Source organism: Trachypithecus francoisi, unplaced genomic scaffold (genome assembly GCF_009764315.1).
Source record: "Trachypithecus francoisi isolate TF-2019V2 unplaced genomic scaffold, Tfra_2.0 Lachesis_group11, whole genome shotgun sequence".
In the NCBI taxonomy this organism is placed as follows: Eukaryota; Metazoa; Chordata; class Mammalia; order Primates; family Cercopithecidae; genus Trachypithecus; species Trachypithecus francoisi.
In genome coordinates this window covers 88192425-88214718 of record NW_022681456.1, presented here as the reverse complement: position 1 = coordinate 88214718, position 22294 = coordinate 88192425, and the positions used below count along the sequence as shown (strand labels likewise).

General features: G+C 38.6%; 1 long non-coding RNA gene across 1 annotated transcript; it reads right to left on the bottom strand.

The window, feature by feature from the left end:
* Positions 1-4706: 4706 nt before the first annotated feature.
* On the bottom strand, positions 4707-21291 carry LOC117091079. The gene is made up of 3 exons (XR_004440230.1): positions 21280-21291; positions 5848-5850; positions 4707-4894 (listed from the first exon to the last, which is right to left on the bottom strand). It is a non-coding gene; the product is annotated as an uncharacterized LOC117091079 (long non-coding RNA).
* Between the last annotated feature and the right edge of the window lie 1003 nt (positions 21292-22294).

Sequence of the window (22294 nt, the reverse complement as noted above, 5' to 3'; positions counted from 1 at the left end):
GAAAGGATTTAGGATCTATGGGGTCAGCTAGGTTTCCTTTTGTGAGTTTATATAATGATTGTGTTAGAATGGCAAAACCAGGTATCCAAAGGCAAAAGTATCCAACCATGCCTAGGAAGGAAAGGAGTTGTTGTTTGTAGAAGGTGTTGGGGTTTGAGAGATCAGTCGGACACAATCAGCAGGGAGAGCACATGTGTTTTTATGAATAATTATGCCAAGGTAGGTAACGGACAGAGAAGAAATTTAAGCTTTGTGGGGGGCATACCCGATAGCATTTGGAGAATAAATGTTGAAGGAGCAGCAGGGTGTCTTGTTGAGAATTCCTCAAAAAGTTAAAAATAGAGTGCCATATGACCCAGCAATTCTACTTTTAGGTGTATGTCCCATATGGTACATGTAAAATTGTACGTGGATATTCCCCATAGCATTATTTGTAATAGACAAAAAGTGGAAACAACCCAAATATTTACCAGCTGATGAATGGATGAACAAAATACAGCGTATCCATAAAAGGAATATTATTCAGCCTTAAAAAGGAGTGAAGTATTGAGATATGCTACAACATAGATGGACCTTAAAAACGTTAGGCTAAGTGAAAGAAGCCAGTAACAAAAGACCCCATATTGTATAATTTCACTGATACAAAATGTTCAGAATAGGCAAATTTATAGAGACAGGAACTAGATTAGTGGTTGCCTAGGGCTGGGGAAAGAAAGGAATGGGAAGTGACTGCTAATGGGTATGAGTTTTATTTTTAAGGTGATAAATGCTCTAAAATTAGATAGTGGTAATGGTTGTAGAACCTTATGAATATGCTAAAAGTTACATAATTTTATACTTTAAAAGAATGAATCTACGCTGAGTTACATATCAATTTTTTTTAAAAGATGTTAGATTCCTGGTGACATGTTGTTCAGCTCTAGCACCTGATTCACTGAGAAGAATTTGGGCCAGAAGGAAAAATGGAGCTCACCTCCAACTGCAGGAAAGTTTTGGAATGCATTAGTCTTAGAATAAATTAAGACTGTCCATCCATGATCTGATGAACCGGAAAAGTACCAGCCTAGACTGACAGAAGTTGCATCCATGTAAAAGTCAGCTGTGGATGACAGCTCCTGTCTCGTGTATTTGCTTACATACCTTCCCCTTTTTCTCCTCAACCCACCTGTGCTGATTAGTCTCCATTTTCCCTACTCCCAATCTTTGTCCATTATGTTCTCTTTTCCACCTTGGACTATGATTCCAGAGAATAACTTTCAACAGTGCACCTCCTGGGCTCTCCTACCTTTTGGAATCCATTTGTGTTTGGCCAATGGAAGGCACCAAAGGTTTGATTGGAGGGTGAAAGCAAAGAGGTTGAGATATTTATTCTTCTCTCTTCTCCCCGCTCTCCTACTCCCAGTGCTTGCCTCCTTACCACCTTGGCAGTAGCCTCATTCCTCTACAGCTGTGGCTTCTGTCAGGCGATCCCTCTTCCACATCTCCAGTGTTCACCAGGCTCTATTTCCCCCCTCTTTGCCTTTTCAGATCAAATAGTGATAAGGCTTCCTCCTTGTCATTTACTTTCCTGCCCACCTCAGTTTCTTGTTGTAACAAAGGTTGATATCCTACCCCTTTCTCTTTGTATCTCCCTGAGTCTAACTCTAAGGCTTCTTGAGAAAACTGCTGATACCCACTTCTGAGCTCCTTGTTTATTCTCTAGGAATAACTACATTGATGGATGGGGGAGTGAGGAAAGGATTTCATATTTATAATTCTTTTCCCTCTATTTTATTCTTCAAATATTATTGAGAGATAGCAGCTACCTGGGACACAGTGTAGGATTTGCTCTATCCAGGGTCTTAGTGTCTTAAAGATATGGAGACAGGAAAGGGCTCACTGGGCAGCTCGGCCATGCACCAAAGGGATTTTTAGAGATGGCCTGGTGCCCAAGTTGCCCTGAAGCATTTAAGACTTCATCTTTCAGCCATTGTTATTTCCAAACACCATAGCTTTTGTGAGTGAGAATTCATGTTATATAGACCAGCTGGTTTCAAGCTAGAATAGTTTAGGGTCAAGGCAGAGCCTGAAAAGAAACTATAATTATTTTATTATATAGAATACAGAACTTCTGACATCAAAAGTTTATAATGAGTTCAGTCTGTCTGAGTCTGTTCAGGCCAAAACCACTAAAAATGAACCTTTTGTCAGGCAAAATCAGATATATTGACCCATTGCAATAAGGGAGACACACATACTAGAGGAATCATGAATCATCTTACCAAAGGGAAAGAAAGAGTTAGGATAGACAGAATTGGGGAGAAGAGTAGAATTTAGGTGAATTTCAATGCAGGAGTGTTTTTGTAGGCTCAAAGCAAAACAGGGCTGTGTAAAGTGGTCAACATCACGTCCAACCTGCAAACTAGACCCAGGGTTTTGTTGCTTTGGAAGAAAAGAAAGTTAAGACAGATGTGGAATTTTGCGTGCAGAAACCCCTTATCTGAAGCTCTGCACCTGGGTTGTAAACGGAGACTATGTCTATGTGTCAGAGTAACTTAGATCTCCAAGGCAGCGTGGGTTGTTTCATTTTTGCTGATTATACTTTCCAACAACGATTTTAATCAAATCATTTAAATTTCTGAAAGTCTCAGATTTTAGACAACAAAGTTTCTCAGTGCCTAAGAAAGTAGTAGACACTTAAAGAAGGGAGTTGTTATGACAGCTTCAGTGTGTCCGTGGGTGAAAATATTGTTTCCTGTTAACTTTGCAGCTGGTTTTATCTGTGTTTTTTATTCCAATCTGAAGAACAGTAGGGCAGATTTTTATAGTCTGAGCTAATTTTTACTTTCTTATTACCTTGATGAATTGCACTAGACATGTAGCATAAGCAAAAAAGAAGCTTTTGTGAATTTAAGGTGCTGAGTTTCTGAGGTGTTTTTTTTATTTGTTTTTGTTTTGTTTTATCATAGCATAACCAAGCCTACCCTGGATGTCACATAAATTTCTGTTTTAGTTAAATTTCCATAAAATGAAGTACTGGCTTAGGAGCTGGTAGCATGTGGCAGAAAACTGTTATTGGAGGATGAAAAGATGTATATCCATTATTATACAGTGGCCAAACATTCAGTAAAACTTGGAGGACACATCATATTCCTCATAAATTTGTAGCCTTAGAAGAAGAGGTTGAAAAATAGAATGTTGGTAGCCTGTGTTGGCTGCTGATGACTATGCTTGGCAAGGTAATATGAGAAATAGATGGACTCAGAAAAGAATTGGCTAATTTCAAAGCAGGAAAGAGAATAGAAAATGTCTACAAACTTGGAAATTTATTGGGTTGCAAAAGGCAACCATTTCTGAGCCCCAAGCAATAAAAAGCAGCATTAAGAAATGCCCTGATTACAAAGTTTGATTAAAACTTATTCTGTAATCCCAGCACTTTGGGAGACTGAGGTGGGCGGATCAGGAGGTCAGGAGATTGAGACTACGGTGAAACCCCATCCTTACTAAAAATACAAAAAATTAGACAGGCGTGGTGATGGGCGCTTGTGGTCCCAGCTACTCCGGAGGCTGAGGCAGAAGAATGGCGTGAACCCAGGAGGTGGAGCTTGCAGTGAGCCGAGATCGCACCACTGCACTCCAGCCTGGGCGATAGAGTGAGATTCTGTCTCAAAAAAAAAAAAAAAAACTTGTTGCTGAAGCAAGGATCAAATCAAGGTAAAGTCAGTGGACATATTGTTAAAACTTCTGTATGGAGTAAGACAGTACCTGTGATATCTTTTTAATTGGCAGAAATAGTTCAGGGTAAAAAACTAAAGATGCAGCTCTCCCACCAAAGACATTCCCAAAGTAACTGCAACTGAGAGAGGGAGAGGAAGAGGCAAAAATAAAGCAAAGAAATATAGCAAATTGCAAAGAGAAAGGAAAACGTATGTTCATACAAAAAACTTGTACACAAGTGTTTATAGCAGCATTATTTATAATAGCCAAAATGTAGAAAGAACCCAAACATCCATGAACTGATGGATAAATATAATGTGGTATATGTGTACAATGGAATAATATTTGACAGTAAAAAATATTAAGTACAGATATGTGCTACAACATGGATGAACCTTAAAAACATTGTGACTAAGTGAAAGAAGCCAGTCATAAAGTCCATATACAGTATTGTATGATTCACTTTATATGACATGTCCAGAATAGGCAAATCCATAACAGGAAGCAGATTGGTGGTTGCCTAGGGCTGGGGATAGAATGGGGTGAGGTGGGAGAAGGTGGGGAGAAATGGAGAGTGATTGCTAGTGAATATGTTGTTTCTTTTTGGGGTGACAAAAATGTTCTGTAATTGGTGGTGATAGTTACACAATTATATAGTCATATATCACTTAGCAATGGGGATACATTCTGAGAAATACATCATTAGGTGATTTGTTCTTTTGGGAACATCATAGAGTGTAATTACACAAACCTGGATTGTATTCCCTACCGCCCACCTACACTGTATTACATAGCCTGTTGCTCCTAGGCTACTACAAATCTGTACAGCATGTTACTGTGCTGAATACTGTAGGCAATTATAACACAGTGGTATTTGTGTATCTAAACATATCTAAACATAGAAATGCTACAATGAAAATACAGTATAAAATATTTAAAATGGCACATCTATATGGGACATTGTATTAGTCCGTTCTCATGCTGCTAAAAAGAACTGCCTGAGACTGGATAATTTCTAAAGAAAAGAGGTTTAATTGACTCACAGTTCTGCAAGTCTGTGGAGTACTCAGGAAACTTACCATCATGGTGGAAGGGAAAGCAAACATGTCCTTCTTTACATGGCAGCAGGGAGGGGAAGAATGAGAGCTGAACAAAGGAATAAGCCCCTTATAAAACCATCGGATCTCATGAGAACTTACTATCATGAGAATAGCATGGGGGAAATCACCCCCATGATTCAATTACGTTTCACTGGGTCCTATGACATGTGGGGATTATGGGAACTACAAAACAATATGAGATTTGAGTAAGGACACAGCCAAACCATATCAGGCATTTACCATGTTGGAGCTTGCAGAACTGGAAGTTGCTCTGGGTAAGTCAGTGTGTGGTGAGTGATTGTGAAGTCCTAGGACATTACCGTACTGTACCGTAGACTTTACAAACACTGTACACTTAGGCTACATGAAATTTATTTAAAAACTCTTTTCCTTCAAAAATAAATTAACTTACTGTAACCATTTTACTATATAAACTTTAATTTTTTTTTTTTCTTGAGACAGAGTCTTGCTCTGTCACCAGGCTGGAGTGCAGTGGCGCAATTTTGACTCACTGCAACCTCCGACTCCCTGGTTCAAGCAATTCTCCTGCCTCAGTCTACCAAGTAGCTGGGATTACAGGCACGTGCCACCACGCCCAGCTAATTTTTGTATTTTTAGTAGAGACAGGGTTTCACCATGCTGGCTGGGATGGTCTCAATCTCCTGACCTCATGATCCGCCCGCCTCAGCCTCCCCAAGTGCTGGGATTATAAGTGTAAACCACCATACTCAGCCTAAACTTTAAAAGTTTTAACTTTTGACTCTTTTATAATACAATTTAGCTTAAAGCACAAACACATTGTACAGCAATACAAAAATATCTTCTTTCTTTATACCTGTATTTGGTAAGCTTTTCTCTATTTTTAAATGTTTTAATTTTGTTTTACTTTTTATGCTTTTTTGTTGAAAACTAAGGTACAAACACATTAATGTAGGCCTATACAGGTTAAGGATCATAAGTATCACTGGTCTTACACCTCCACATCTTGTCCCACTGGAGGGTCTTCAGGGACAGTAGCACATAGAGCTGTTACACCTATGGTAACAATAACTTCCTCTGGAAGACCACCTGAATGACCTGGCTGAGACTATTTTGCAATTAACTTTTTATTTCCATAAGTAGAAGCAGACTCTAAAACAATGAAAAAGTATAGTATAGTAAGTGCGTAAACCAGTGACATAGCATTTTTTAAGTCTTATGTATTTTATATGCTAAACTTTAATACAACTGGAAGCTCAATAGGTTTGTTTATACAGGTATCACCACAAATATGTGAGTAATGCATTGTGCCAAGACTTCATGACAGCTATGATGACACCAGGCGATAGTAATTTTTCAGCTCCATTATAATCTTATGGGGCTACTGTCATACCTGAGGTCTGTTGTTGACTGACACCATTATGTGGCACATGGCTGTACTAAAAACCACTGAATTGTACACTCTAAATAGATGCATTGTGTGTTTTATGAATTATATCTAAAAAATAAATGGATAAAATTATGTCTAGAAAAGAACTGTAGATGTGACTATTGGCATATGGAACTGACTGGAGTCAGATGAGAAGATTACTGAATTTTTGAGAGAGTTAAACTGCTAAAGGGATCACTAGCTTAGAAAAAAAAGAAGCTGACTGCACAGAATTTTACACAAGCCTTAGCCCCAACATTCTGAGTAGGAAGTGGGCTGAGATATCTTCCTAACCTCTAAAGAAGACATATTCATTAATTCCCACTTCTGATGAGGCCAAACATGATATCAGAAAAAGAAGAATCTTACAAAAGGTACGTGCAAGGGCTATGGAGATAGGTGGGTTGAGGAATCCCTTGTGGTGGAGGGGGCAGAATTGGAGCCTAATTAAGGAGCTTATCCCTCTTCAGTGTAGGAAGTCCTTCTAAGGTTGGCCCAAGAGGGTTTTAGAATTGCTACAGACCCTGACTTCCAAATGGCAGCATTTAGGGCACATATCCTGCCCTGATCCACTATTGTATGATATATTGAGGGCTGGTAACTTGTCTTTTTAGTTTGTAGGACTTGGAGCAAACGGCATCACATCCAGACTTTATGTAGACATAATGGTATGTCAGCCCATGATGTAGAGACTACCACACATCTCCTAGGGGAGCTAGACTTTAAGTTTAATACTGAAGAGGAGACTTTTGGGTTGTCTCCCTCAGGAAGAGTGTATTTTAAGTGCAGGTGGGAGAGGGAACCAAATATTTGGTGACTAGAAAGGTGGACCATGATGTCATCAGTGATTCTCAACAAATACTCTGGTTCTCCCTGCTTCCAGCCACGTGTTGAGATCACAGTTCTCAGGTACATTGTATAAGACCATATAACTTATCTCATTGCCAATGAAATGCAAGCAGAAGATACTCGTGTATTTCCCAAGAGAAATTTTAAGAACCAGTACACAATTCACTTAATTCTCTTCCTTTTTCTAAGGTGACAAGCATGAGCTGAGATGGAGCTTCAGTAAGCCTGAGTCCACCCTACTGTCACACATTGGATATATCACATGAACGAGAAAGAAACCTTAATTGTGTTAAGCCACTGAGATTTGGAGTGTTTTTTACACAGCATAGTTCATTCTGTCTGATATACATAGTAAGATCAAATGCCTCAGGTAAGCAAAGTGCATGCTGCCAGGTGTACCTTATATTATTAACTAGATATCGATAATTAAACTGTCTCCAAGGGAGGTTATTTATTTTCTTTCATTTCATTCCATCACAAAGTCATCTAAGCTTTCCTCTAAGCAGAACCAGTAGAAACAGGGTATCCATACTCATTAAACTACTCCCATACATACGTAAAAAGACTCATTGATGTTTGATTCCTTAATCTTTGATACATTGTGCTGCCATATGACTGTGACTCACTGTGACTTCGGGTAGTCCAGGAATGCTCTTCTCTGCTTGCACCAATGCCTATAGAATTCATTTGCACATTAAAATTGTGAAAGTGGAGACAGGGCATGAAGTATTGATTTAACTATTTATCATTTAGTTCTGGAGATTAATTCAGTCGTTCATTTAATAAATATTTATTGAGCATATGATATGAGCTGCTCCAGAGATATTTCTAAATATGAATTTCTTATTGTCAGCCTCCTTTTTAAACCCCTTTTGATGATTTTCCAAGTACTGCAGCAAGATGTATTTTATTAGCAGCACAGGATTTTGCAGCCTGGAATCCAATTATAAACGTACATGCAAAATGTAGTGTATTTGGATTGTTCTGGGAAGAAGATATATAGCACATCAGATTGTCAGCTCAGACGTCTCTGTGGGCTGCCTCTCTAGACACGCTTGCTGAGTTAGCTAACCCTCTTTCATATTCCCTGGGAACCCTGTGCTTCCCTCTACTGCAGCTTCTATCACACTGTATGGTAGTTGATGGCCCACTTATCTGTTAGCCTCACCAGAGTGTGAGTTCTTTAATTTTAAATTTTTGTGGGTACATAGTAGGTATATATATTCATGAGGTATATGGGATATTTTGATACAGGCATATAATGTGTAATAATAACCTCAGGGTAAATGGGGTATCTGTTACCTCAAGCATTTGTCCTTTGTGTTATTAACTATACAGTTATATTATTTTAGTTACTTTAAAATGTACAATTAAATTATTATTGACTATAGTCAATAATAGTATTTGTGCTATCAAATACTAGATATTATTCATTCTTTCTAATGATTTTTGTAGCCATTAAACATCTCCAATTCCCCCCATGCCCACTACTCTTCCCAGCCTCTGGTAACCATCATTCTACTCTGTGTTTCCGTGAGTTACACTGTTTTAATTTTTTAGCTCCCACAAATAAGTGAGAACACGCGATATTTGTCTTTCTGTGCCTTGCTTATTTCACTTATCACAATGACCTCTCATTCCATCCATGTTGTTGCAAATGATAGGATCTCTTTCTTCTTCATGACTAAATAGTACTCCATTGTGTATATACATCATGTTTTCTTTATCCATTCATCTGTTGATGGACACTTAGTTGCTTTCAAATCTTGGCCATTGTGACTAGAGCTGCAATAAACATGGGAGTGCAGATATCTCTTCGATATACTGGTTTCCTTTCTTTTGGGTATATACCTAGCAGTGGGATTGCTGGATCATATGGTAGCTCTATTTTTAGTTTTTAAAGAACCTCCAAACTGTTCTCCATAACGGTTATACTAATTTACATACCCACCAATGGCATACAAGGGTTCCTTTTTACCCACATCCTCACCAGCTTTCACTGTTGCTTGTCTTTTGGATAAGACATTTTAACTGGGGTGAGATAATATCTCATTGTAGTTTTGACTTGCATATCTTTGATAATGAATGATGTTGAGCGCCTTTTGTATGTGTTTACCATTTATGTGTCTTCTTTTGAAAAATGTCTACTCAGGGCCGGGCGCAGCGGCTCATGCCTGTAATCCCAGCACTTTGGGAGACTGAGGAGGATGGATCACCTGAGGTCACGATTTCGAGACCAGTCTGGCCTACATGGTGAAACCCCGTATCTACTAAAAATACAAAAAATTAGCCAGATGTTGTGGTGCAAGCCTGTAATCCCAGCTACTTGGGAGATTGAGGCTGGAGAATCGCTTGAACCTGGGAGGCAGAGGTTGCAGTGATCTGAGATCACATGATTGTACTCCAGCCTGGGCAACAAGAGCAAAACTCTCTCTCAAAAAGAAAAAAAAAAAGTCTATTCAGATATTTTGCCCATTTTAAAATAAGATTATTAAATGTTTTCCTATAGAATTGTTTGAACTCGTTGTATATTCTAGTTATTAATCCCTTTTCAGATGAATAGTTTGCAAATATTTTCTCCCATTCTGTGGGCTGTCTCTTTACTTTGTTGATTGCTTCCTTTGCTGTGCAGAAGCTTTTTAGCTTGGTGTGATCCCATTTGTCCATTTTTGCTTTGCTGTAGGGTATCACTCAAAAAATCTTTACCCACTGTAATGTCCTGGATAATTTCTCCAATATTTTCTTTTAGTAGTTTAATAGTTTGAGGTCTTGGATTTAAGTCTTTAATCTGTTTTGATTTGATATTTGTATATGGCAAGAGATAGGAATCGTTTCGTTCTTCTGTATGTGGATATCCAGTTTTCCCAACATCATTTATTGAAAAGACTATCTTTCCCCCAGTGTATATTCTCGGCACCTTTGTTGATAATGAGTTCATTGTAGATGTATGGATTTGTTTCTGGATTTTCAATTCTGTCCCATTGGTCTATGTATCTGTTTTTATGCCAGTAACACGCTGTTTGGGTAACTAGCTCTGTAGTACAATTTGAAGTCAAGTAATGTGATTCCTCCAGTTTTGTTCTTTTTGCTCATGATAACTTTGGCTTTTCTGGTCTTTTGTGATTCCGTATATGTATTAGGATTATTTTTTCTATTTCTGTGAACAATGTCACTGGTAGATTGATAGGGATTGCATTGAATCTGTAAATTGCTTTGGGTAGTATGGACATTTTAACAATATTGATTCTTCCAATCCATGAACATGAAATATTTTTAAATTTTTTTGTATCCTCTTCAATGTCTTTCACCATTGTTTTACAGTTTTCCTTGTAGAGATCTTTCACTTCTTTCCTTAATTCCTAGGTATTTCATTTTATTTGTAGCTATTATAAATGGGATAACTTTCTTAATTTCTTTTTCAGATTGCTCTCTGTTGGCATATAGAAATGCTACTGATTTTCATATGTTAATTTTGTATCCTGCAATTTCAGTGAATTTCTTTGTCAGTTCTAACTGTTTTCTAGTGGAGTTTTTAGGTTTTTCCAAATAAAAAATCATATCATCTGTAAACAAGGATAGTTTGATTTCTTCCTTTCCAATTTAGATGCCCTTTATTTCTTTCTCTTGTCTAATTGCTCCAACTAGGACTTCCAGTACTGTGTTGAATAACAATAGTGAAAATGGCCATTCTTGTCATGATCCAGATCCTAGGGGAAAGTCTTTCAGTTTTTCCAATTCACTATGATACTACCTGTAGGTGTGTGGTATATGGCTTTTATTATGTTGAAGTGTGCTCCTTCTATACCCAGTTTTTTAAAGGGTTTTTACTTGAAGGGATGTTCAACTTTATCAAATTTTTTTTGGCATCAATTGAAATGATCATACGTTTTTTGTTATTCATTCTGTTGATATGATGTATCATATTGATTGATTTGTATATGTTGAACCATTCTTGTATCTATAGAATAAATCTCACTTAGTCATGATGAATAGTCTTTTTAATGTATTGTTGAATTCTGTTTGCTAGTATTTTATTAAAGATTTATGCATCAATATTCATCAGAAATATTGGCTTGTAGTTTTCTTTTTTTGATATGTCTTGGTGTGGTTTTGGTACCAGGGTAACACTGGCCTCATAGAATAAGTTTGACTATATTACCTCCTCCATCATTTTTTAGAATAGTTTTAGTATGATTAGTATTAGTTTTTCTCTAAATGTTTGATAAAACTCAGCACTGAAGCCATTGGGTCCTGGACTTTCCTTTGCTGGGACACGTTTTACTACAACTTTGATCTTGCTACTTGTTATTGATCTGTTCAGGTTTTGGATTTCTTTGTGGTTCAATCTTACATAAAAATTTATCCATTTCTGGCCAGGCACTGTGACTCACTCTTGTAATCCCAGCACTTTGGGAGGCCGAGGCAGGCAGATCACCTGAGGTCAGGAGCTTGAGACCAGCTTGGCCAACATGATGAAACCCCATCTCTACTAAAACACAGAAAAGTTAGCCAGGCATGGTGGTGGGTGCCTGTAATCCCAGCTACTCTGGAGGCTGAGGCAGAAGAATTGCTTGAACCCAGGAGGCAGAGGTTGCAGTGAGCAGAGATCATGCCACTGCACTCTAGCCTGGGTGTCAAGAGCAAGACTCCATAACAAAAAAAAATTCTTCTGGGTTTCCCATCTTATTGGCATATAATTGCTCATAGTAGCCTCTAATGATCCTTTAAATTTCTGCAAGTTGTAATGTTTCCTTTTTCATCTCCAATTTTATTTATTTGAGCCTTCTCTCTTTTTCTTAGTCTGGCCAAAGTTTGTCAGTTTTGTTTGTTTTCAAAAAAACACAACTTTTCGTTTTATTGATCTTTTATATCATTCCTGGTTTCAAATTAGTTATTTCTGCTCTGATTTTTATTATTTCTTTCCTTCTACTAACATGGGATCTGATTTGCTCTTGCTCTTCTAGTTATTTTTCTTTTTTGAGACAAGGCTTGCCCTGAGGCTCAGGCTGGAGTGCAGTGGTGCAATTTTGGCTCACTGCAACCTCCGCCTCCTGGGTTCAAGCGATTCTCATTCCTCAGCCTCCCAAGTAACTAGGATTACAGGTGTGCACCACCACACCTGGCTAATTTTTTTGTATTTTCAGTAGAGACGGGGTTTCACCATGTTGGCCACGGCTGGTCTCGAACTCCTGACCTTAAGTTAACCACCCACCCACCTCGGCCTCCCAAAGTGCTGGGAGTACAGGCGTGAGCCACCACGCCTGGTCCACCCTTCTAGTTATTTAAGATGCATCGTTAGTTTATTTATTTCCAGTGTTTTCTTTTTTTTTTTATGTAGGCACTTATAGCTATAAACTTTCCACTTAGTACTACTTTTGCTGTATTCCACAGATTTTGGTATGCTGTGTTTCCAGTGTCATTTGTTTCAAGAAATTTAAATTTTTTTAATTAGTTTATTCATTTACCCACTGTTCATTCAGGAGTATATTGTTTGATTTCCATGTGTTTGTATAGTTTCCAAAATTCCTCTTGTTATTGATTCTTAGTTTTATTCCATTGTGGTTAGAGAAGACACTTGATATTATTTCAATTTTTTGAACTTTTTAAGACTTTTCTGTGACCCAACATATGGTCTATCCTTTAGAATGATCCATGTGCTGAGGAGAAGAATGTGTATTCTGCAGCTATTGGATGAAATGTCTGTGAATATGGATTTGGTCCATTTGGTCTATAGTTCAGATTAAGTCTGATGTTTCTCTGTTAATTTTCTGTCTTTAAGATCTGTCCAGTGCTGTAAGTGGGGTGTTGATGTCTCCAGCTATTCCTATATTGGGGTCTATCTCTCTCTAATAATATTTGGTTCATATATCTGGGTGCTCCAGTATTGGGTGCATATGTATTTACAATTGTACACTCTCTTGCTGAATTGACCCCTTTGTCATTGTATAATGACCATCTTTGTCTGTTTTTATAGCTTTTGTCTTAAAATTTATTTTGTTTTATATAAGTATAGCTAATCTTGTGCTTTTTTGGTTTCCATTTGCATGGAATGTGTTTTTCCATCCCTTTATTTTCATGTGTGTCTTTTTTGTATTTTATTTTTATTTTTGTATTTGTTATTTCCATAGGTTTTGGGGGGAATGGGTGGTATTTGGTTACATGAGTGAGTTCTTTAGTGGTGATTTGTGAGATTTTGGCGCACCCATCACTCAAGCAGTATACAATGAACCCAATTTGTAGTCTTTTGTCTCTCACCCCCTTCCCCCCACCCAGTCCCCAAAGTCCTTTGTATCATTCTTATGCCTTTGCATCCTCATATATTGGCTCGCACATGTGAAGTGAGAACATACAATGTTCGTTTTTCCATTCCTGAGTTGCTTCACTTAGAATGGTAGTCTCCAATCCTGTTCAGGTTACTGCGAATGCCACTGATTCATTCCTTTTTGTGGCTGAGTAGTGTGTGTGTGTATATATATATATACCACAGTTTACTTATTCACTCATTGATTGATGGGCATTTGTGTTGGTTCCATATTTTTGCAGTTGGGAACTGTGCTGCTATAAACATGTGTGTGCAAGTATCTTTTTTGTATAATGACTTCTTTTCCTATGGGTAGAATACCCAGTAGTGGGATTACTGGATCAAATGGTAATTCTATTTTTAGTTCTTTAAGGAATCTCCACAATCTTTTCCATAGTGGTTGTACTAGTTTACATTTCCACCATCAGTGTAGAAGTGTTCCCTTTTCACCACATCCATTCCAATATCTATTATTTTTTGACTTTTTGATTATTGCCATTCTTGTGGGATTAAGGTGGTATCACTTTGTGATTTTGATTTGCATTTCCTTAATCATTAGTGATGTGGAGCATTTTTTCATATGTTTGTTGGCCATTTGTATACCTTATTTTGAGAATTGTCTATTTGTGTCCTTAGCCCACTTTTTGATGGGATTGTTTGTTTTTTTCTTGCTGATTTGTTTGAGCTTCTTGTAGATTCTGGATATTAGTCTTTTGTCAGATGTACAGATTGTGAAGATTTCCTCCCACTCTGTGAGTTGTCTGTTTACTCTGCTGACTGTTCCTTTTGCCATGCAAAAGCTCTTTAGTTTAATAAAGCTCTTTAGTTTAATTAAGTCCCACCTATTTATCTTTGTTTTTGCTTTGTTTGCATTTGGGTTCTTGGTCATGAATTCTTTGCCTAAGCCAATGTCTAGAGGGTTTTTCTGACGTTATGTTCAATAATTTGTATAGTCTCAGGTCTTAGATTTAAGTCCTTGATCCATCTTGAGTTGATTTTTGTTTAAGATGAGAGATGAGGATCCAGTTTTATTCTCCTACATGTGGCTTGCCAGTTATCCCAGCACCATGTGTTAAATAGGGTGTCCTTTCCCCACTTTATGTTTTTGTTTGCTTTGTCTATGATCAGTTGACTGTAAGTATTTGGCTTTATTTCTGGGTTCTCTATTCTGTTCCATTGGTCTATGTGCTTATTTTTATACCAGTGCCATACTGTTTTGGTGGCTGTGGTCTTGTAGTATAGTTTGAAATCTGGTAATGTGATGCCTCCAGATTTCTTCTTTTTGCTTAATCTTGCTTTGGCTATGTGGGCTCTTTTTTGGTTTCATATGGATTTTAGAATTGTTTTTTCTAGTTCTGTGAAAGAATGATGGTTGTATTTTGAAGGGAATTGCATTGAATTTGTAGATTTTTTTTATTTTTGTTCATCTCTTGTATGTTTTTATATTTGAGGTTACCATGAGGCTTACAAATAATATCTACAACCCATTACTTTAAACCGATGAAAACTTAACATTGATTGCATAAACAAAGAAACTAACAAGTAAGCAAAAGGAAAACTAATAAAAACTCTGTCCTTCAACTTTGTCTCCCCACCTTTAAACTCTTTGTCTTTTCTATTTATATCTTACTGTACTATGTCTTAAAAAGTTATAGTTATTATTTTGATCAGTTCATCTTTTCATCTTTCTACTTAAGATATGAGTAGTTTATATACTACAATTACAGTGTTTTAGTATTCTGTGTTTTTCTCTGTACTTAATATTACTAGTGAGTTTTGTATCTTCAGATGATTTCTTACTGATCATTAATGTCCTTTTCGTTCAGATTGAAGAACTCACTTTAGCATTTCTTGTAGGACAGGACTGGTGTTGATAAAATCTCTCCACTTTTGTTTGGGAAAGGCTTTATTTCTCTTTCTTGATTGAAGGATATTTTTGCTGGCTATTCTTTTGTAGGATAAAAGTTTTTTGCCTCCTTCAGTACTTTCAATATGTCCTGCCACTCTCTCCTGGCCTGTAAGGGTTCTACTGAAAAGTCTGCTGCCAGATGTATAGGAGCTCCATTGCATGCTATATATTTCCTTTCTGTTGATGCTTTTATGATCCTTTCTTTGTCCTTGATTTTTGGGAGTTGAATTATTAAATGCCTTGACATAGTTTTCCTTGGGTTAAATCTCCTTGGTGTTCTATAATCTTCTTGTACTTGGATATTGATATCGTTCTCTAGGCTTGGGAAGACCTCTGTTCTTTTCCCTTTGAATAAACTTTCTACCTTTATCTATCAACCTCCTTGTTAAGGCTGATAACTCTTAGATTTGCCCTTTTGAGGCTAGTTTCTAGATCTTTTAAGTGTGCTTTATTCTTTTTTCTTTTTTCTCTTCTGACTTTGTATTTTCAAATAGGCTGTCTTCAAGCTAACTAATTCTTTCTTCTGCTTGATCAGTTCTCCTATTAAGAGACTCTGATGTATTCTTGAATATGTTAGTAGCATTTTTCAACTCCAGAGTTTCTTCTTCTTGTTTTTTAAAAATTATTCTATTTCTTTATTAAATTTATTTGATAGGATTATGAATTCCTTCTCTGCATTATCTTGAATTTCTTTGAGTTTCCTCAAAGTAGCTACTTTGAATTCTCTGTCTGAAAGGTCACATATCTCTGTCTCTCTGGTATTGGCCCTGGGTGCCTTATTTAGTTTGCTTGATGAGGTCATGTTTTTCTGGATGGTCTTGGTGCTTATGGATGTTTGTTGGTGTCTAGGCATTGAAGAGTTATGTATTTATTGTAGTCTTTTCATTCTGTACTTGTCTGTACCTGTCCTTCTTGGGAAGGCTTTCCAGGTATTTGAAGCAAATTGGGCATTGTGATCTAAGTTTTTGGTCACTGCAACCATATCTGCATTAGGGGGCACTCCAAGCCCAATAATGCTATAATTCTTGTAGCCTAATAGAGGTACTGCCTTAGTGGTCTTAGATAAGATCTGCAAGGATTATCTGGATTATCAGGCAGAGATTCTTGTTCTCTTCCCTTGCTTTCCCCAAACAGAGTCCCTCACTCTCTATGCTGAGCTGCCTGGAGCTGGGAGTGGTTGTAGTGACACAAGCACCCCTGTGGCCTCTACCACTGGGACTGTGCTGAGTCAGAACTGAAGCCAGCACAGAGCTAGATCTTGCCCAAGGCCCACTGTAATCACAACCTGACTACCTCCTATATTTGCTCAAGGCCTCAAGGCTCTACAATCAGCAGGTGGTGAAACCAACAAGTCTTATGTCCTTCTCTGCAGTGCAGCAAGTTCCCCCTGGGCCCTGGGTGGGTCCAGAGATGATGTCCAGGAACTAGAGCCTACCGTCAAAAGCCTTAGAGATCTACCTGGTGCTCTATTCTACTGTGGCTAAGCTGACACTGAAACTACAAGGCAAAGCCCCTTCCACTCTTTTCTTCCCTTTCCCCAAGCAGAGGAGTCTCTCCCTATGTCCACCAGCACTACCAAAAGCCCCAGGGAGTACTGCCATGGTGCCACCAATGTTTACTTAAGGCCCATGTGGTCTTTAGTCAGTTCTTATGATGAATGCTGCCAGGCCTGTGACTCACCCTTCAGGGCAGTAGACTCCCCTCTGGCCCAGGGTAGGTCCAAAAATGTGATCCAAGAGCAACACCTGAAATTGGGGACCCCAGCACCCCACTTGGTGCTCTTCTCCACTCTGGCCTATCTGGTACCTAAGATGCAAGACAAAAGTCCCCTTTATCTTCTCTCTCCTTTTCTCAAACAGAAAGTGTCTCTTCTTGTAGCCACAACAGCTGTGAGTGTGCTGCATCATACCTGAAGCCAGTACATCTCAGAGTCTCACCCATGGGCCACAGGGAGTACTACCTGGTTACCACTGCTGATTATTCAGGGGCAAAGGGCTTGCAGTCAGTAGGTGATGAATTCTTCCAGGACTCAGTCTTTCCCTTCAAGGCAGCAGGCTCCTTTCTGGCCCAGTGTGTGTCTAGAAATGACATCCAGGAGCTAGGGCCTGTAATGGGGCCTTACAACTCTGCCTGGTGCCCTATCCTACTATGGCTGAGTTGGCATCCAAGTTGCAAACATGAAACACAGGCCTTTTTGACTAAGGTCTTTAACTTTACCAAGCATCATCAGCATAAAGCAATTAAAATGACCAAATTTCCACACAAATCTGAAGGGAAACAAGCAGTAGGTTGCTTGCCGAACAACAAACAACATAAAATTCAGCATTAACCAGAATATATCTGAAAGAATAATTTAAAACTGCCAGTAGTAGTTGCCTCTGGAGAACGGAACTAGAGGTTGGGGGATTACGAGTAAAAGGTGGGCTTTTAATTTATACATGAGCTTATATTGCTTCTCTCAAGTAAGCAAAATACAATTTTAAAAATTGTTTTAAAAGTATTACTAAAGTTTGTTCTTCTTAAAAGTTCCTTGACCAATCTTTTACTCTTAAACATTCCTCTGGCTGCCTCTTGTAGTATCTCTTACAGTAAGTATCTCAGTTTCCTGCTGTGTAGCTGGGCCCTCTCCTTCCCTCCTACTACCTCTGCCCTCAACTGTCATTTTTTTTTTCCTTTTTGAGATGGAGTCTCGCTCTGTTGCCCAGACTGGAGTGTAGTGTCATGATCTCGGCTCACTGCAGCCTCTGCCTCCCTGGTTCCAGCAATTCTCCTGCCTCAGCCTCCAGAGTAGCTGAGATTATAGGCACATGCCACCACACCCGGCTAATTTTTGTATTTTTAGTAGAGACGGGGTTTGACCATGTTGACCAGGCTGGTCTTGAACTCCTGACCTCAGGTGATCAGCCTGCCTCAGCCTCCCAAAGTGCTGGGATTACAGACATAAGCCCTGCTCCTGGCCTCCTCAACTCTTTATTCTCCACAGCCCACACCTCTTTTTTTATTCTTCCTTAATTTTATCCTCTTCTCCAGCTTTCCAAACCATGCCCAATAGGGGGCAAAAAGGGAAGCTTTATCTTTTATGTCCAAAGAGGTCATCCTATAATTCTTCTCCATGAATTATACCATCAAATTTAGGAAGGTTCAGTTAGTTATTATTTTAAATCACACCTCCTAGGATGTCTGTAATTAAAAAATAAAAAACAAGTGCTGGCAAGGAGGTGGAAAATTGAAATCCTTGTGCCTTGCTGGTAGCAATGCAAAATGATGCAGTGGCTATGGAAAATAGTTCAGCAGTTTCTCAAAAAGATAAACACAGAATTACTATATGTCCTGGAAATTCCTCTCTTAGGTATATATCCCAAAAATTGATAGCAGGGACTCAAACAGGTATTTGTATACCAATGTTCATAGCAGCATTATTTATAATAAAGTGGAAACAGCTCAGTGTCCCTCAACAGATGAATGGATAAACAAAATATAACTTATACATACAACAGAATATTATTCAATCATATAAAGGAATGGAATTTTGAAATATGTTACCACATGGATGGACCTGGAAAACACTGCTTAGTGAAATAAGTCAGACACAGAAGGACAAATATTACATGATCCCATTTATACGAGGTACCTAGAAGAGGCAAATTTATAGAGACAGAAAGTAGAATAGAGGTTATCGGGGCTGAAGGGAAGGGGTAAGAGGAGTTACTTTTTAATGAGTACAGAGTTTTTGTTGAGGATACTGAAAAACTTTTGCATATGGATAGTGGTGATAGTTATGTGACATTGTGAATGTATTTAATGCCACTGAACTATATATTTCGGAATGATTAGAAAATGGTAAATATTATGTGAGATATATTTTACTATAATACTCCTTTCCCCCAAAATACCATGTTTTTTCTAATTGCTATGTATTATTTCCCTTATGCAGAGTTTTTTTTTTTTTTTTTTTTTGAGACGGAGTCTCACTCTGTCGCCCAGGCTGGAGTGCAGTGGCCGGATCTCAGCTCACTGCAAGCTCCGCCCCCCGGGTTTACACCATTCTCCTGCCTCAGCCTCCCAAGTAGCTGGGACCACAGGCGCCTGCCACCTCGCCCGGCTAGTTTTTTGTATTTTTTAGTAGAGACGGAGTTTCACCGTATTAGCCAGGATGGTCTCGATCTCCTGACCTCATGATCCGCCTGTCTTGGCCTCCCAAAGTGCTGGGATTACAGGCTTGAGCCACCGCACCCGGCCATGCAGAGTTTTAAACTCTAGGAAAGTAATATTCTCAAGGCTGCACTGCTAGGGCAGCACTGCAATTCAAATCCGGGTATGGATTCAAGCCTTCTCTCTTAATCCTATACTACACTAAATCATTATTCTGTCATTTACTGTACTGCTTTAATAGCACTTCTAATTTTAAGTTATAGTTAACTATTTCCCCCCACCTTGATTGTGAACTTCTTAAAGGACAAAAAAAGCCTTCTCCGTTTTTGGGTGCTTAATGTTTATCTCAGGGTGTGACGTAGAGTCATCTGAAGGCATTGCTAAGGGTTAGGCCAAGACTCAGCTGAAGGCTTGGTCTGAAATGGGGCTATAATGGATTCCATCTAGTAACTCAGCAAACATTCATGTGGCAGCTATTCCTGTCACTGTTAGGTGCTGGGGTGCAGGAAAAAAGAGCACACAGTCTCTGACCTAGATTCAGTCTAATGGGTTAGGTGGACAGGGATAGTCTCCCACTAGCTTTAGTCTAGTCGGTCAGGTGGACAGGAAGACAAAGTCAGACATGTGCTTGGCTAGAGCACAGGAAACCCTGGGAGCCCACGAGGAAAAACACAGGCGGGAAGTTAGGGGAGGCTTTTTGCAGGAGGTGGTGCTTGATTTGTGTCTTGAACAAAAATGGGTATTACCCAGCAGAAGAGCAGGAAATAACATTCCAGGCAGAAGACAAAGCATGTACAAAGGCATGGAGGTGTAAGAGGATGGTGGGTCTGGAGATCTGCAAATCATTATTTGTGATTGGGACATGAAGTAAGAGGTGAGAAAATGCTATGATGCAGAGCTGGGGAGGAGGGAAGAATTCGGGTCATGAAGTGCTGTGAAGATTTGAAAGTTTATACTGAGAGATACAGGAAGCCACTTTAAGATTTTAATGGAACTGACATGATCACATTTGTTCCATGGAAAAAATCAGCCTGACTGCCATAAGGGAAATGAATTGGAAGGCGGCAAGCCTGAAAGTCAAGAGTAGATTGTAGAAATGCCAGTGGCCTGAAACTAACTGAACAGGGTTGCAAGCCAAGGGCTACAGGAAGCGTCCTGTCTACAGATGCGAGAAATGGAAACAGCCTCAGAGGTCAAATATAAGGTCTAGGAGTAAGGCTGACTAGGAAGGCAGAAGTGGATGCCAGCATGGGGTATGGATTTCAAGATTAGTTCCTTGGAGGACCTGCAGAGCCTTTAGCATCTTAGAGGAAACCTCAAAGCAGCAAGGCATACCTCCTTGTCACAAGGGACAGGACTAGAAGGAGCCAACTATTTAGGCCTGTGATCTTTTCTAATATATTTCTCTGTGCCTAGACTTCTGAACCTATTCTGTATCTAATGTAATCTTTTTCTTCTCTCATTGAACTACTTTGAGATTTTGAGTGATCATTGAATCAGTAATTATTCAGTATCCTAGATGAACCTGTCCCTTTGACGGAACCTTTGGGACTCAGGCCAGTAATTAGTGTTGGGATTGGACATCACCTAGCTGACTCGTAGCCCACATTGGGGAAGCTGATGCGTTCAGGGCACTGTGGAATCATGTAGGCACCTCATTATATCAAGCAAGCTAGAGAAAGGGTCAATAGAGGAAACCAAAATTCATTAATACATATTAGGTCACACCATATAAAATTTCCAGTTTCATAGGTCAAAAAATGATAGAAAATTGGAAATTTCTTATGATGCAGCCTGAATAAAAGTCACCTTTTTGTCGACTTCAAAAATACATAATTGGAGTAATGGGTCTGCTTCACAGCACACTCGTGATTGGTCCATATGGGTCCTCTTTTGTGTGTCTATTTTTTCTCCATCTTTCCCCTAGGAACACCAACAAACTACAACATTGACAGTAACTTGCATCTGCCTATGCACTCTCCCACCATACCCTTTCTCCCCTTTTCCAAACTAACCACTATCTTGAATGCTGTGTACATCTTTCCTTTGCTTTTTTATTTAATTGTTGTATCAAATATGTAAGTATGCTAATAAAGATATCATTTCATTTTAGTTGTTTTGAACTTCACAAAAAGGATATAATACTAGATGTTTGTGTTATTGTGGGACTTGATTTTTTAAAAAATTTTGTTTATTACAAAAATGAACTGTAGTTCACTCATTTTCAGTGCTGTATAATATTCCATTGTGTGGTATACACAGTGAAAGCCACTTTCTGGGTTGCTTCATTTAATATCCAAAATAACCCTGAAAATGACTGTTTAATATTCATACTTACTTTTATTTCTTGATAATTTCTTATTTTTATGTTTTTTTTTCAATCTGTAGTCTTTTATTCCCCATTCCCCTCCCACCCTTTCCCCCAAGTCCCCAAAGACCATTGTATCATTCTTATGCCTTTGCATCCTCGTAGCTTAGCTCCCACTTATAAGTGAGAACATACGATGTTTGGCTTTCCATTCCTGAGATACTTCACTTAGAATAATAGTCTCCAATTCCATCCAGGTTTTTGTGAAAGCCATTTTTTTTTTCCTTTATATGACTAAGTAGTATTCCATGGTATATATATTCAATCAGTGAGTATTCCACTCACTGATTGATGGGCGTTTGAGCTGGTTCCATATTTTTGCAATTGTGAATTGTGAAGTGAGTGGATTAAGAGCATGGGATAAGGACTAGGGCTTTAGTTTCAGTTGTACCACTTTCTAGGCAAGTTACTTAACCTGTTAAGGTTGAGGCTTAAACTAAAAGCTTTAGTTTCTTCTTCAGTAAAATGTTGATTAAAAAAGTACCTGCCTTAGGGGATTAAGGTGGTTACC